The sequence below is a fragment of the Podarcis muralis genome, chromosome 1 (assembly GCF_964188315.1).
Source record: "Podarcis muralis chromosome 1, rPodMur119.hap1.1, whole genome shotgun sequence".
Lineage (NCBI taxonomy): Eukaryota > Metazoa > Chordata > Lepidosauria > Squamata > Lacertidae > Podarcis > Podarcis muralis.
The window spans coordinates 38,894,153-38,910,234 of NC_135655.1; the positions used below are offsets into that span (position 1 = coordinate 38,894,153).

The following is a 16,082-nucleotide window of genomic DNA, read 5'->3' on the forward strand; positions in this document are numbered from 1 at the left end:
GTAGTGGGTGCTCTGTCACTTCTTTGTAGAGTCTTAGTAAATTACACAAGTTCTCAGCTAGGCAGAGCAGCTATAATTCATTGTCCCCAGTAATGTAATCTACATTTATCATTATTTTAATTAAACTAAATCTTTAATTTGCTATCTTCACTTCCAAGGAAATATACCTTGCTCTCTTTATCACCCTCACAGACAGCATGTGCTCTTAGAGTACATCAGAGCTTTCCTTTAAAAATATTTCTTCTTTTCTGTTCAGCTTGGAATTAGATACCAACCACAAGATTTGTATTATGTATTACCGGTTCCCATTTACTTGGGAGTAAGCACCTCTGAGTATATCTGCATCATTAAGGCTTGATCTCATGCTTGCTACTTAAAGGTAGGTCCCACAGAGTTCTTTGGAGCTTACACCAAAGTCAATCTGCATAGGGCTGTAGCTTCCATAGGTGTTTCAGAAAGTTCTGGCTATGTTCCTACAATTTTAATGCCCCACAATATAAGCTATTTTGTCACAATTGCCTTATGATAGTTGCTGTCACAAACCTGGATGTGCACAATAGCTATCTTGATTTGGATGTGCAAGAGGGGTCCCAATCCAAGGAGTGAAGGGGCACTTAGGGAAAGGAAGCAAGCTTTGCATCACTAAGAGAAGGTCTGATTATGTGACTTATGCTGCAACTGATATAAACACAAAACATATATTTCATCCTTAAATTGGTTCATACACAATGCTACATTTAGTTAATGTATTTCTCTTTCAAGGAAACTCGACTGCAGTCTAGTACAGTGGTACCTTGGGTTACATACGCTTCAGGTTACATACGCTTCAGGTTACAGACTCGGCTAACCCAGAAATATTACCTTGGGTTAAGAACTTTGCTTCAGGATAAGAACAGAAATCGTGCTCTGCCGGCGCGGCGGCAGCAGGAGACCCCATGAGCTAAAGTGGTGCTTCAGGTTAAGAACAGTTTCAGGTTAAGAACGGACCTCCGGAACGAATTAAGTACTTAACCCGAGGTACCACTGTACCCACTTCCCTAAGAGTAAGCCCTGCTGAACTCCATGGAGCTTACGTCTGGACTTCTAAGTAGCTTCCACAGTTTCTATAAAGTTATAGAATTTAGAAGTGGAGCTCACCCATTCCTATTACTGGCTGGCCAAATCTATGTTTGTTAGCACATTGTGATTATCTTTGTACACACAATATGATTTGGCTATCAGCTTGTAATTTCTAGAAGCTCACTGCTTCTACCCTTGGAATAGTCTTGAGTAGCCACTGATGGTTATTCATGGTAAATAATTTACTTTAACGATGCAAGACTTGCGATACACAAAAAGAAACATTTCCCACAATTTTCCACAATTCAAACATTTTCCACAATTGCAATGAATCACAACCTTAAATCTACCCCCCTGCCAAAATAATACTTTTAAAAGCAACACAACTACAGATAAAACAATAATAAAATTGCAGGCATGGTTTTTGCTAAATTTGACATAACTTGAGCTACGGTTTGGTTTTTGTAATGCAGTATCTTTTTGAACAGCCAGAACTAGGCATTTGATAAGGGGATGGGGGAGTTTAAAAGTACAGTTTGTGTGTGCTGCCATTACTCATACTCTGTGAATAATTAAGAGAACTGGACCCCTATAAAGGAGAGGGGCACACAGTGATCTCATCCGGCCTACATGATTCCAAATAGGATTTCGTTACACCTTATGATCTTCTCAATGGATGTAGTAGTGCCCTCAGAAGACCGTATTATTCATTAAGTTCTCCTAATTAAGCAACACAAAAGGGAGTTTAATTACAATGATCTGTAAGTGCGGGAGACAATTCAATACAGTTGCACAATTATGTCCAAGTCTATGTGACATCAACCTTCATAGAGGTGAGTTATTAAGACTACACACATATAATTCCAGAGACATATTCTCAGCTAAGATGATGCTATGAAACTCAAACTACATGATCTACCAAAACACAAATCACATGATGGGTCATGCCAGGGGTGGCAACATTTTTCAGCCTGAGGGCTGCAATGATCCGGTGGTTAACCTGGACTGTGTCTGATAAAAAGGTGTGGCCAAGGAGACATTTAAGAGTTTTGAAGGGGGTCATAAAAACCTTTTGACATTCCAGAATCACACCCTTGGGAGTGCTAAAAAAAAATTTTAAAACGTTTTTTGGAAAAAGAAATAATGGACAAATTGGGGAGGGGGCACAAAAAGTTTCTGACATAACAGCAAGGGACAAGTCAGTTTAAAATGTAAAAATGTATTAAAAACATTTCTTTTTAAAGAAAAGAAATTGGGTTTTTTTCAGGCGGCCCCCACAAAAAAAATCACCGGGGGTGTGTGTGTATGTGGTCCATGATCCAACTAGCCCTGTCTTATGTACTGCATAACTTCATAACTGTGGGAGAGCTGGCTGGTGACAGGCTCTATCAAACCTGAACTTTTTATTTCTTTAAAGCTAAAGTTCCGACAGATATTACAAGAATGTGTGCGCTGTTCAAAGATTCCACCGACCAATTACTGATATAAGAGCAAATCTGAAAGAATTCAGAGAATGGCCTTTTGCTTTTCATAATTACTTTTCAGAAGGTAAAGCAGCCGCCGAAAATCAAATCATTTATATGAAGAAATAAGATTCTGACTAGGCTAAGGATACATCTAGCATCTTGCCTTTTCTGGCCATAAATGTTGTTTAAAAGCTCCCAGCCCCGTGATACTGCAAACGGGCAGCCTACAGAGGGCAGTGTTGTATCAGCTTTGGAGCCTTCCTTGGGCTACAGTGGCATGAAAAAGGGAACTGTCAAATATATCCAATCCACAGTGTAGGGGAGGGGATGCAAATCTACTAAACCTAATACATTTGTAAGCCAAAAACACTGAAGCAAGGTTTCTGAAAGACAACTGGACTTGAGGTGGGGGGGGGGGGGTTTGGAGGAGAAGAAGAAACTTCACATAACAGACTGTCAGACTGGAAAAGCTACCGCAGTACGTACATATGGCATTTTCCTTTGTAGTTTGCCCAGTGAGAAAAGGTAACTAATCATAGCACTTCCTTATTCTTTGCAACAACAAAAAAAAGCACCAGGTTACTGCAACCTGAGTTACTATCAGTATGAAGAACCAGCATGAGCAGTTACGCATTTCTATCATTAGGAATAAGTACATTATAACTATATATTGGGTGTGTTTTTTAAGGCCAATTCTATTTTTCAACCATAAAGAAAAGTGCAGGTTGGGCACTTCTACTAAGGAATGTAAAAATATAAAGCTCACATTTAAAAACAGTGCTAAAGACATCGATGAAAACAAACAATATTTTACAAAACATCACACCCAACATTTACTTCATTTTCAACCTGCCCTTCATCAAACAAGTGATTCCTGCTTGGGTCACATCAAATATAAAGCAAGCTAACAATGCAATAACAGCAACAAAAACATTAAAACAATTCCGATAAAAACATTACATGATGACGTGAGGGGTAATCATTTTCTTATTTTAATAATTATTATTATGTATTTTGCTGATCAATGTAGTGCAGAGATTTCATTTTCTGAAATAGTCATGTTTGAAAGATGCCAATGTAAAATCATTTTTTCTTTGACATGTGGACAAAATAGCAGCTGCTTTAGTGTACTTATTAGGAAACAGGATGCCAGTTCTATACCCATAGAAAGCCACTGCCCCTCACCTGGAATTCAGTACATCATCACAAACACTGACATCCCATTTATTTCAATGGGACTGAAGCATGTATTCCCGTGCTTTGCAATGCAGCAGTGTGAGATGACTAAATAATACACACACACACACTTTTCCATTCAAATATATTGCTGCTGATTATTAATGCCATCGTACAGAATATGCAACTCTGTTGACTATGCAGAGTTCAATCCCAAAAAGAAATGTGTCATTTTTGTTTGAAACAAAAAGCAGATTTCAAAGTTGTTTTTATACAGACACATTTTCACATACACACACACACACCATCATCATGATCATCATCTATAAACACTGCTCATCTGCCTTATTTAAAATTGCTTGCTAAAATTCTTATCTTACTGAAGTTGCATAGGTCCAGGCATGCATGTGTCACAAAAAGCCGAATTCTGGCTATACCCAACAAAGAAACGCTTTGATAACTTTTGCAAAATACATCTGAACTATTTAATTGATTTTCCTATTAATTGTACATGTGGCAAAAAAGGGGGTAAGATAATTCCCAATTTCCGAAGTCGTTTCCAAAGGGTATTTAACGAAATCTGTTATTGCCCATGTAGCAAGGCAACATTACAAAACTGACTAATTTACTAAGGTCCTGATTGTGAACAAAGCTGCTGCTAGACTGAAATGCAGCCCTGTTTATTCATATACAAGCATTTCACTTAAGGGATAATGGCAGTGCTCCTAAAGGAATATAAAAGCAAAGTGATTAGCAATCATTACTGTTAATTAGTGTTCACTTTGCATTTAGAAGGATGAGCCTCCTCTTTATGAATAAATGGAAAGTTTCTTTCTGAAGCCTTGCCAGACCTGCACTAGGTAAGCCTTGGACTGATAAGCAGACTTTAAAAGAAACAGTGGGGCGGGTGGGGAGGGTGGTGGAGAGAGAGAGAGAGGGAGATCTAGAGACAGATCAGCATCCAATTAATAAAGCCCAATTCTTAAACAGGAAAAGGTTTGAAAGGAATGAGTACAACTGGAAACTCATACTTCACATTGTGCAATCTCCCTGATAAAAGGAGGAAATGTGTGTTTATCAATGCGCTGTGAGCGCACAGTTCATTTGGCGTCCTGTAAACAATGCCTGGTTGCCCGTTTCCGAATACATGTGAGAATCTCGCAGATCCAGAGCACCAAATTCAGCAGCCAAGGTCACACTAGCAGTGCCCTGGAAATGGAAAATTGGGGGGGGGGGGGAGAGAACCCTGCAATCAGAGGTTTAAGTCTGACCATATATAAAAGACCCCCAGGCTTTCTTGACATCTTTCACCACTAGCACTGCTTTCTCTGCTTATTCAGTATTAACAGAGCAGGGCTGGGGGCGGGGGGGGGGGGGAATGAAAAGGAACCCGAACAGGGACATATTCACTAAAAATGCTGTTTACATAGTGCTGCATATTGCTCATGGTAAGAAACCACCCAGCAGACCCTATTGCCCACCTGCTGAAATTTTATGTTAAAACATATCTTGCATGGCTTTCAATACAACCTACTTTTTAAGTCAGTATACTTGCGAGACTTAATCGTGTTTTGGAAACTGTTTGATGATAAACCCTTTTAACTTGGGAAAGCATTCCATCAGCAAAGGTCACCTCTTCTAAACCCTTCCCAGAAGCCACCTTTTCTGCATGGCCTTTGGCTTATCCGGGTAGGCAAACTAAGGCCGGGGGCCAGATCCGGCCCAATTGCCTTCAAAATCCGGCCCGCGGACCGTCCGGGAATCAGCGTGTTTTTACATGAGTAGAATGTGTCCTTTTATTTAAAATGCATCTGGGGATTATTTGTGGGGCCTGCCTGGTGTTTTTACATGAGTAGAATGTGTGCTTTTATTTAAAATGCATCTCTGGGTTATTTGTGGGGCATAGGAATTCATTCATATATTTTTTTCCAAAATATAGTCCGGCCCCCCACAAGGTCTGAGGGACAGTGGACCGGCCCCCTGCTGAAAACGTTTGCTGACCCCTACCTTAGCATCACCCCCAGATGCAACCAGCTTTTAAGGACACACAACTGCACTGGCTTCATTTGTCCCTTCCCTCCTTCTGTTGCTTCCTCCTTTTCTGGTTGCAAGATCCTTGGGGACAAATAGAGCTGTCTATTTTTGCCTATGCAATGTATAGTTTTTAAGCACAGTGTTGCCAGCTGTGAACCTTCAAGGTGAAAAGCGGAAACAAAGAGCATTACGCCACCTGAACGGTTTTAACGCTCAGGGCGGCAAGACATCGAAGTTGCCAAGGATCCTGGAGCCTGTCGTGCTATCAGTAAATATTCTTGATTTTCTCCGAGATGACTCCGCTTTCTAAACTCTGATAACAAAAAGTTGAACTGGCAAAATTGTATACACGGTGCTGTCAATTAGGATTGAGCCACTTGCATTTAAAAGGTCAGGTTTCTCTGCAAAAGCAAACGAAACAAAAATCATGGGTGCAGTATTTAGAAAAAGAGAGAGAGAAGGTTATGTGTATTCATAACACAAATCAGTTTTGGTCTATAAATTACAGCAAGGTCTGACTTACAAATTATCGGGCTGGGTGTTATTTTTAACCATATAATGGGCTGTATCCAACATCGCATGAATGGAAAACATGATAGAGCAATTGATCTTCCCATCGCTCTTCTCCCCCTGCAATCATCAGCGCCCACCACCTCCCTGAATATCAGGGTGGGACCCTACCTAAGATTGTGGGAGAGTCATCCCCAAATCGACTATAGAAAAATCAGCAAAACAGCTTACCATGGGGTAATAGCTGCTACAGAGAACAATTAAAAAAGGCCTTTACAGAATGCCCTTACCATGTAGCCCAATCTTGAATGTGGAGACATAGTAAATGATTTACTACAACTCCATCGAAGCCAAAGCTTTAAAAAAAAAAAGCCCAAAACTTTCATTAATCCTAATCCATATGTAAACCATACTAGATTTTTACTTATTTTTTAGCCCTTGGTATGCATGCGCCTACGTCAAATTCAGCAACAAGGATAGGATGCAGAACTTCTCCCTTTCCCCCTTCATCGGGTTTCACATTTTCCTGTAAAATTTGCATTCCTTGGCAACATATGGATGAAATCATGACCAACTGGGAAGATGTCCTAGTATTTAAATACGAATATTTCCCCCTTAACGCATTTTATATGAACAGTCATATGATCATCCAATATTCATGAAAGGAAAAAAAGGAGACAATAATTCTCAAATGGCTGAAAAGTTTTTATAAAAATAAGTACATCCCACTTTTCTACTCAAAAGTGGCTAACAATGAATTCATAAAAAAAATCCAAACAATTTATTCATTCCAGGTATTTGTACACATCTTACTATTCAGAATTTCTAAGCAGTGTGCATAAAAAAATTAACTATGCAGACAGTAATAAAAATTTAAATTCCTCAGAGAGAGAGAGACAGAGAGAAGCCAGCTTAAAATGCCTACTGAAATAGGAAAGACTTTGTCAAGCACCTGAATTTTAGCAAGGAAGGGCATTCCAGAGGATTGGTTCAGGCATGCATCTGAACCATGGGGGACCACAAACATAGATTCTCCCAAAGATCTAAGTTATTAGGGATAGATACTAATTACAAGTAAAATGTAATGCAGGAAAAGACACGTTCAGCTTTCCAAATGTTCCTCCCATGAGCCGGAGAGCTTTAGACCCCAAAGTCCAGCTTTTCATCCATCTCTGCAACACCAGCAATTTCAGCAAGGTCTTGACTAGCATTTAAGGCCCTCTTAGCAATGCCTGAAAAAGAGTATTCTCTTTTCCCTTTAAGGTATTAGCCCTGCAGTGTCTCCCCACATGGCACTCTCACTGAACTCAAAAGAATGCTGCAAGTATGGAAAAAGTTAGAAGTTAAAAAAAAAAACCTTATAAAGGGATTCAAATAAATCTTTCAAAAATTTAAAACTCATTATTCAGTATTACCGTGGTAGACGTCTATTAGAGTAATGACAGCTGAAAGGAGAAAGTGTTCTATTGGCAACACCAGGTGTATTTTTTCCATACCTATATGACAAGTCGTGAGTTGTATAAACGGTTTTATAGGTTGAGAAAACACATTAAAAGTTTAATACCTAATGCACGTGTTGGTTATGTCCTGGTTTCTCTGACAGATAACGTATAAACAGGCAAAAAGGCAGGGGGTATTTGTGCAGAGTATTTGCAGAAGACATACACTGAATGGAACAAAATAATAAATTGCAGGGTTTTCTCCTACACACAGACTCATTAGAGCTGAAATAACCAAAATAACAAAAATGCTGCCGTCCAGATGTTGTTGGGACTACAGCTCTCACCAGCCCATCCAGCATTGCCAGTGATCAGTCTTGCAATATCTGTAGGGTACCATATTGGCAGAAGGGTCTATAAATATGAAACTTCGTTCTCCTCCGCCCCCAGCCAGTCATGCATTTGGGAATCCCACATGTATGACTCCCTACAGTTCACAGCACAAACTGAACTTAAATAATTATTTAGAAAGCCTGGACCTGTTTTAAGCCCTTGGGGTGAATGACAGAAGGCACTGCTTTAAAAGATTCACTATCCGGGCTGGTGCAAAATGGAAGTCCCCATTCTTGCTCAATCTAAGAAGCAGAACAAAATTACGTGACCGTGTCATTATTCATCGGTCAGATAAGAAGAAAAACACTCTTCAGGTGTTCCATTTAGGGGGAAATAAACACTTAGTGCCACTACCTTCCAACTTGTGGAAGGACACTGTTTGCCATGGGTGGGCGTTGTGCATTTGTGGCGGCAACCAGTATACAGTGGTACCTCGGATTAAGTACTTAATTCGTTCAGGAGGTCCGTTCTTAACCTGAAACTGTTCTTAACCTGAAGCACCACTTTAGCTAATGGGGCCTCCTGCTGCCGCTGCACCACTGAAGCACGATTTCTGTTCTCATCCAGAAGCAAAGTTCTTAACCTGAAGCACTATTTCTGGGTTAGCGGAGTCTGTAACCTGAAGCGTATGTAACCTGAGGTACCACTGTACAGTGGTGCCCCGCAAGACAAATGCCTCGCAAGACGAAAAACTCGCTAGACGAAAGGGTTTTCTGTTTTTTGAGTCGTTCCGCAAGACGAATTTCCCTATGGGCTTGCTTCTTGCGAGTTTGTTTCCTTTTTCTTAAAGCCGCTAAGCCGTTAATAGCCGCTAAGCCATTAATAGCCGCTAAGCCGCTAATAGCCGTGCTTCGCAAGACGAAAAAACCGCAAGACGAAGAGACTCGCGGAACGGATTAATTTCGTCTTGCGAGGCACCACTGTATTTTAGAACTCTGGGTGGGAAAGTGACGGAAAAGGAAACCGAGGCAGATGACATAGAGCTAACACACTTGTTCCCTCTATTCTCCATCACTTGTATGGGATGCCTGAAGAGAACCAGCAATACCAACAGATCATAATGGAGATCTTGGTAACACTAACAATTAACCTTATCTTACATAGCAGCACCCAGAAGCAAATTGCTTACCTATTAATACAGTACTGACAATTATAATGATGCATATTTGCAAGAGGAGAAGAAAAACATTGAAAACACAGAAATCACAAAAATGCATATTCTTTTAAACTCACATAAGCTTTTGCCACAGACAGAAGCTGATAGGAGTTGGGGTCCAACAACATCCAGTAGGCCATCCCTGCCCTAGACTATGTCCAGGACCAACATTTACACACACCATGGTGATGCCAATATGTGTGCGTTTGTGTGGAAAATTTGTATACCACATATCACAATGCAAAACGAGAACAAGGCAGTCCTTGTGGTATTGTGGTCTTGGGCTGTTTAAGGCTTTGTAAGTCAAAACCAGCATTTTGAATTAGGCCTAGAAACTAATTGGCAGTCAGTGGACCTTTTTAATCATGGTGCCCTCCCCAGAGAATCTACTGGCTGTCAAATGTTCTTGCCTGTATCTATTCAGGAAAGGGCAAAGACATTTAAAAGATTTCCCCTGCATGTTTTATAACAGGTTTCAGTGGTGTTTGGGTGGATTTACTGGTTTTTACTGGTTGCTTTTTTAAAGCTTCTACTGTAACTGTTGATTTACCCCAAGGGCAGCCAAAATGATGCTCTCCAGATGTTGCTGGACTCCCAGCTCCCATCAGCCCCAGCCAGCATAGCAAACGGTCAGAGATAATGGGCGCTATAATCCAACATATGGAGGGCACTACAATGACCGCCCCAATTCGGACTGTATGCTAACCTGGCAGTTTTACTGGAAGGCATTCTAAACAAATAGCAGTACTTTGGGAGATTATTTTCCAGTACACAAAATATTGAAATTGTAAGATGTCTTATTCAGAAGCACAGCCATTAAAACATATTCTCTTCACTAGCTCCAATTACTATATACAGTTCAATATGTGCTGCACAACTCAAAAAAGAACTAGTCTGCATTATATCAAAGCATTATTTCATGGAAATAAACCACCTTTTCTAATATTATAGATGTTTGGCTACTGCAAAAAGCATTAGCCCGATGTATCAATTACAGTTTCAAACCCTGAGCAAATCCACAACAGGAGACTATAGTTTAAGCTAACCAGAACCAGTACACTTTCGTTCCTTGCCAGCTAAGCCATGGTTTAGCTAGCCATAATGATGATGTCTGAAAGAGCCCTACTTCAGTAACTGATTTTGTTTTCAAAGGGATGTCAAAATAATGCTACTTCTAAAAACTTTACATCCCTCTTTTCTTTTAATAATTCTTTAAAAATTATTACTATTTCAACAAAATAAACAGAATATAGATGTACAATCACCAAAATTAAAGAGGGATTGTATCTCAGGGAGGTTAAACAACGTTCAGTGTGTCCTTGTGTATGCCTTCAAAAGATTTAATTTGATTCCAGTATATTACATTGCCCTTTTGTGACAAACACTCAAAAATGTATTACAGTTTACAAAAATACCCATGCCCCAAACCAGAAATGGGAGATTAAACACACAGGTATCTTCTGAGGTACACTGGGGTACATATATCCTCATCCCCTGTCGCCAGTTAATAAATGCAACTAGTTATCCACAGCAAGAACTGGATCATGGCCTTCATCCTTTTCCCATGCGAATAAAAAACCTAACATGAATAACTCCTACATTCTTCTTTCCTATAAATTACCCAATTATTTATTGGCATATGCAAGATTTCAAGTACAGTTTTAGAACTGTTTTAAATGAATTCAGCTGTAAAAGCACAGTTATGGAATGTCTATCATTAATGCAATTGATTCCATATATTTATATCTTGAAATTTTCTTGAAGTGAAATTAATATCTGTTCAGAGCAAAAAAACCAACAACCTCACTTATTTAGTCCAAGACAACTTGATAACATCTCTTTCAACCATAGTTATAAATATCTTGCACAAACTTCCAAAGCAGAAGTTGTCAAGATATAACATTAGCATTAATTTATGTCATAACTGACTGTTATTCTCAAGATAATAGCAAAGTATTCAGTCCATGCTGTCTGGAGAAAAATGAAAAAGAAACTTTGTCCTGTCACTAATCATTTAATTAAATCTATCAATAACACGTTCTCTTTTACACTTCTTACAACTTGATCCTAAGATGTGCTTTGCATTGAGGAAGTTAAAACGAATATACCAAGAACTATGGTTGCTGTGTATTTCCACAATTGTGGTGCTACACTAGCACTGCAGAGAGACAGGTGCCTCAACACAAAAAAGCAGAGTAAACAATAACAAAAAAGAGTTATAAAAGTTTTCTACTAGTAGAAGCAGAATCTTGCCAACGAGAGCCAAACTGGTCAGGCAATGAAATATTAGCTGTGCTTGAGCAAAGCTCTAATGCTTGAGGACTACATACAGAGGCATCCACGAGGGCAAAAGATGTGTTAAACTCATGTGCTTCTCCATCCCATTCCTGTTTTAACCTTCTCTTTCAAAGAAACTGGGCTCAGCATTAAATACAAAGCAGAGAACCTTACCTTACTTTGCTAAGGTTCTCTGCAACTTCCATAGAGCTTCAGTATGCTGATGACAACGTAGTGTGTGCCCACTCAGAGGATGACCTCTAAACCATCCTAAATATCTTCACAGAAGCTTATGAAAAGCCTGGCCTATTGCTCAACATCCAAAAAACCAAAGTGCTGCACCAACAAGCACAAAACAACCCCTCTGCAGCACCACAAATCCAACTCAATGGTGTAACATTGGAAAGTGTCAATCACTTTTCCTACCTGGGCAGTTATCTTTCCACAAGGGCTGACATTGATGCCAGAATCCAGCATCGCCTGAGCTCTGCAAGTGCAGCTTTCTCCCAACTGAAGTGCAGTGTTTGAGGACCGGGACATTTGCAGGGAAACAAAAATGCTTGTCTACAAAGCCATTGCACTATCAACATTACTGTACGCGTGTAAAACAGGGACCACTTATAAATGCCATCTCCAACTCCTTGAAGGATTCCATCAACCATGTCTCCAAAAAATTGTACGCATCACTTGGGAAGACAGGCGAACTAATGCCAGTGTACTAGAAGAAGCAGAGATCACCAGTGTCGAAGCAATGATTCTTCAACATCAACTTCATTGGACTGGTCATGTTGTTCACATGACTGATTACCGTCTTCCAAAGCAACTACTCTATTCTGAACTTAAAAATGGTAAGCGTAATGGAAAGTGTAGTGAGAGTGGTCAACAAGAGTTTTAAAGACTCAAGAGGCAAATCTTAAAAATTGTAGTATACAGACAACTGGGAAACACTGGCCTGCAAGCGCTCCAATTGGAGAACAGCCTTTACCAAAGGTGTCATGGATGTTGAAGATGCTCAAACTCAGGACAAAGGGAAAAGTGTGCTAAGAGGAAGGCACGCTTGGCAAACCCTCACCATGATCAACTCCCACCCGGAAACCTATGTCCCCACTGTGGAAGGACATGTGGATCCAGAATTGGTCTCAACAGTCACTTACGGACTCACTGTTAAGACCGTGTTCATGGAAGACAATCTTACTCAGCTAAGAGTGATCACCAAAGAAGAAGACAAAGCAGAGAGCCTAGTTTAAATCAAACAATGGTTAAATATGCCAGGTTTGAGTATGACTGGTTTATCAATGAACATCTGTTTTTAAACCAGGATTTCTGATTTGTACACCAACACTAAGTGGAAAGTTAGACTAAGCAGAAGACTCTTCCTGGCCACAAGGGAGAAGAAAAAGGAAGTGGAGATGCACTATGGCAGACACTCAAGTCCTAACTCTTAAAAATAACACTGATGGACCTTGTCATGTTAAGTCTATGTTAGGGGTTCTCATACTGAAGTCTATGAACTTCAGTCAGGTGCTTCATGGTGTATCTGTGGATTTGTGGTTGAAGATCGGAGATGGCACATGCATCACATTAAATAACCATACTGAATTTTAACCGTATTTCTATTGCAGCTTATATTGTATTATAATTTGAATTCTATGGCATTAAAATTCTAAAATAGTATGATCGTGTCCTGGGGGGGGGGGGTATGTGTCATGGTGTGATTGGACACAGAGAAACGGTGGGAGGAACCAGCTGGGAAACCCCCAAGGGAAGAAGGTCGGAGCCAGGGGATTGGTGGTGGGACGATGATGAGTGGTCAGAGGGAGACGACTAAGAGGAGGTGTTGGAAGCTGGAGAGGTAACAGGGCTTAGGGAGGGGGGAGAGAAGAACCAGAGGCAGAAGTTGAAGGAGAGGAGGAAGGCCAAGAGGCAGAAGTTTGGCTGGTGAAAAGGCACAGGTGTCTCCCCCTCCTGCTGCGACAATTTCCCCTCCCACCTGGTCTCCCAGAACCAGGAAAGGTATGAGCAGAGCAAAGGGGAAGTTATCTTCAAGAAGGTGAGGCTCAGATTGCTTGGGGAAAACCCTAGAGAGGCAGGGACTAAGGCAGCTGTGGGGAGGCAGGGACCTTTAGTTTCAGAAACTGCTTCATTGGGGCAAGACCTGCCAGAGATGAGTTGCTTTGCTTATTAGGCCTGACATTCCTATGCTGATCCTGTTTTTGCTACTCCAACTTGCTCAGTGTGATTTTACCACTGGCTCGCTCCTGTCATTGCATTCTGGCATGTACAGCTGAAATCATGTACAGTGGACGCCCGGGTTGTGAACATGATCCGCGCAGGAAGCACGTCCGCAACCTGCAGCGTTCGCAACCCGCAGCACCGCGTGTGTGCACACGCGGGTCGCGATTCGGCGCTTCTGCGCATGCGCAAAGTGTGATTTAGCGCTTCTGCACATGTGCAAGCGCCGAAACCCAGAAGTAACCAGTTCTGGTACTTCCAGGTTCGGTGAGGTGCGCAACCCGAAATCGCGCAACCCGAAGCGCCTGTAACTCGAGGTATGACTGTATAGTCAAAACAACCCACTGGAACTGCTCCTGCACTATCAATTTTACCTTCTGAGATCTCATGAAGGCCTCCAGAGACCATGAGAGAGTCTCCCGTAACCCAGTCTGCCACAGAAAGAGCTTTTAAGCTATCTGCCTTGTATGACTTTAATCTGTGTGATATCAGCTACCAGGCCACCTGGCACATAACGCTGTGATTGAATGTGTCAAATGCACACAAGTTGCGATCCTAATATACAATAAAATACAAAATATAAGAAATGAAAGAAGCAATAAAAAGACAGTTAAAAATTGCATCTAGCACTGCACAGTACAACTGCTACAATGGGCAGAATTTTTTGTTAGGTGGTCCTCCATGATCCTCAGCAATTTTCAAGTGGTCCATGGAGTTAAAATGTTTGGGGACCACTAGTCTATTGGATTACTGCAAAGATTTCTGAGTTACTGGTCACACAGAACTTGATCCTCCTGGAGAAGAGTTTGAAATTGATGTCCTACTCTAAGGGCAGTAATTTTTAAAACTTGCTTATTCAATGAACCCTTTCCCCATTGATCTTCTGCCATGAAACTTCTGTCGATTCAGATGGAACATTGTACAGGCCTACTAGACCTCACCTTTGCTCCCAAGCGACCTGAAAGTTCACCAAAGGATACATGCAACCCTGTCCTACACCTGCACATTGCAGAGGAAGACTGGTACTGATGGCCAAGCAGTCTTCCTAAGTTTATTCACCACTGATCTCCTTACTGAAGAACCCTAATAAAGACCAAGGCTACCAAAAGCAGTTTGAAAGCCACTTCCTCAGAACTACTGCAAGCTTTTCCCTTTCACACTAAGAATCAATTCAAATTTCTTTTTCAGGCCCCTATTGGAACCAATTATTTTATGGTTTGACTAGGATCTGTGGAATCCAACCTAGGGCTAAGTGAACATTCCATCAGCGCAAGGATTCCAGCCTGCACTACAGAATGTTTCCCCCCTCTATTCCCCCCACTTCCCCTTAGAAAGTCTGTTCTTCTAGGGATTTCCCCAACCCTCTGGAGAAGATTCAGGGAAGACACAGGGAATGCATAGGAGGGAGAGGAAAGTCCCATTGTGCAAGCAGAAATCCTTATCATACACTGTATTTCCTTGAACTTGTGGGCACACTAAAAATATTCTGCTGAGACCCATCACTGATTTTTCTTAGCTGAGTGGAGCTCAAACAAGCTATTGTCCTGCAAAGGAAATCCAAGTTTAGAAACACAAGGATTACTATTATTCTGACCAATAGAAGATTTTCTACAAAGTAGCAGAATTTATCTTACAGAGCAACAACAAGCAGCATCCTGCTTGGAATTCATCCTCTGCTGTACCACCACCAGTGCAGTAATGACTGTGGCCTCAAAAGTCTCAGGAGGCAGAATTTTACACCACTAATAATAATAATAATAATAATAATAAAATTTATTTATATCCCACCCTCCCCAGCTGAAGCCGGGCTCAGGGCGGCTAACAACAATAAAATAATGCAACATTCTAAAAACATTTCATTATAAAAATTAATTAAAATCAAATTGATGGCAACCATTAAGCAAAAATTCTGTGCAGATTGCCAAAGGAGGGAGTCAGGCTGCGCCCTGACCAAAGGCCTGGTGGAACAGCTCTGTCTTGCAGGCCCTGCGGAAAGATGTCAAGTCCCGCAGGGCCCTAGTCTCTTGTGACAGAGCGTGCCACCAGATTGGAGCCGTAGCCGAGAAAGCCCTGGCTCTAGTTGAGGCCAGCCTAACCTCTCTGTGGCCTGGGACCTTCAGGATGTTTTTATTTGAAGAAAATAATTTTATTTTTGTTTCACATGTCAGCATAGCTTCCCCATGCAGAGATTGGAAGGTGCCAAGTTATCTGCTCAGAGACATGCTCTCTCCATTAGGTTAGTAGGAAACCCCATTTTTCTAGGAGCTTTGCTGGTTAGTTGAAAAAAAGCCAGTTTTATAAAAACCTGCCGAGTTTTATAAAGACTGACAGGAAGCTAAC

General features: G+C 41.0%; 1 protein-coding gene across 4 annotated transcripts in view; it reads right to left on the bottom strand.

Moving 5' to 3' along the window:
- Positions 1 to 16,082, bottom strand: part of DPH6 (diphthamine biosynthesis 6) — a 232,469-nt gene that overhangs the window by 210,200 nt on the left and 6,187 nt on the right. The gene's annotated exons all lie outside the window — the stretch shown is intronic.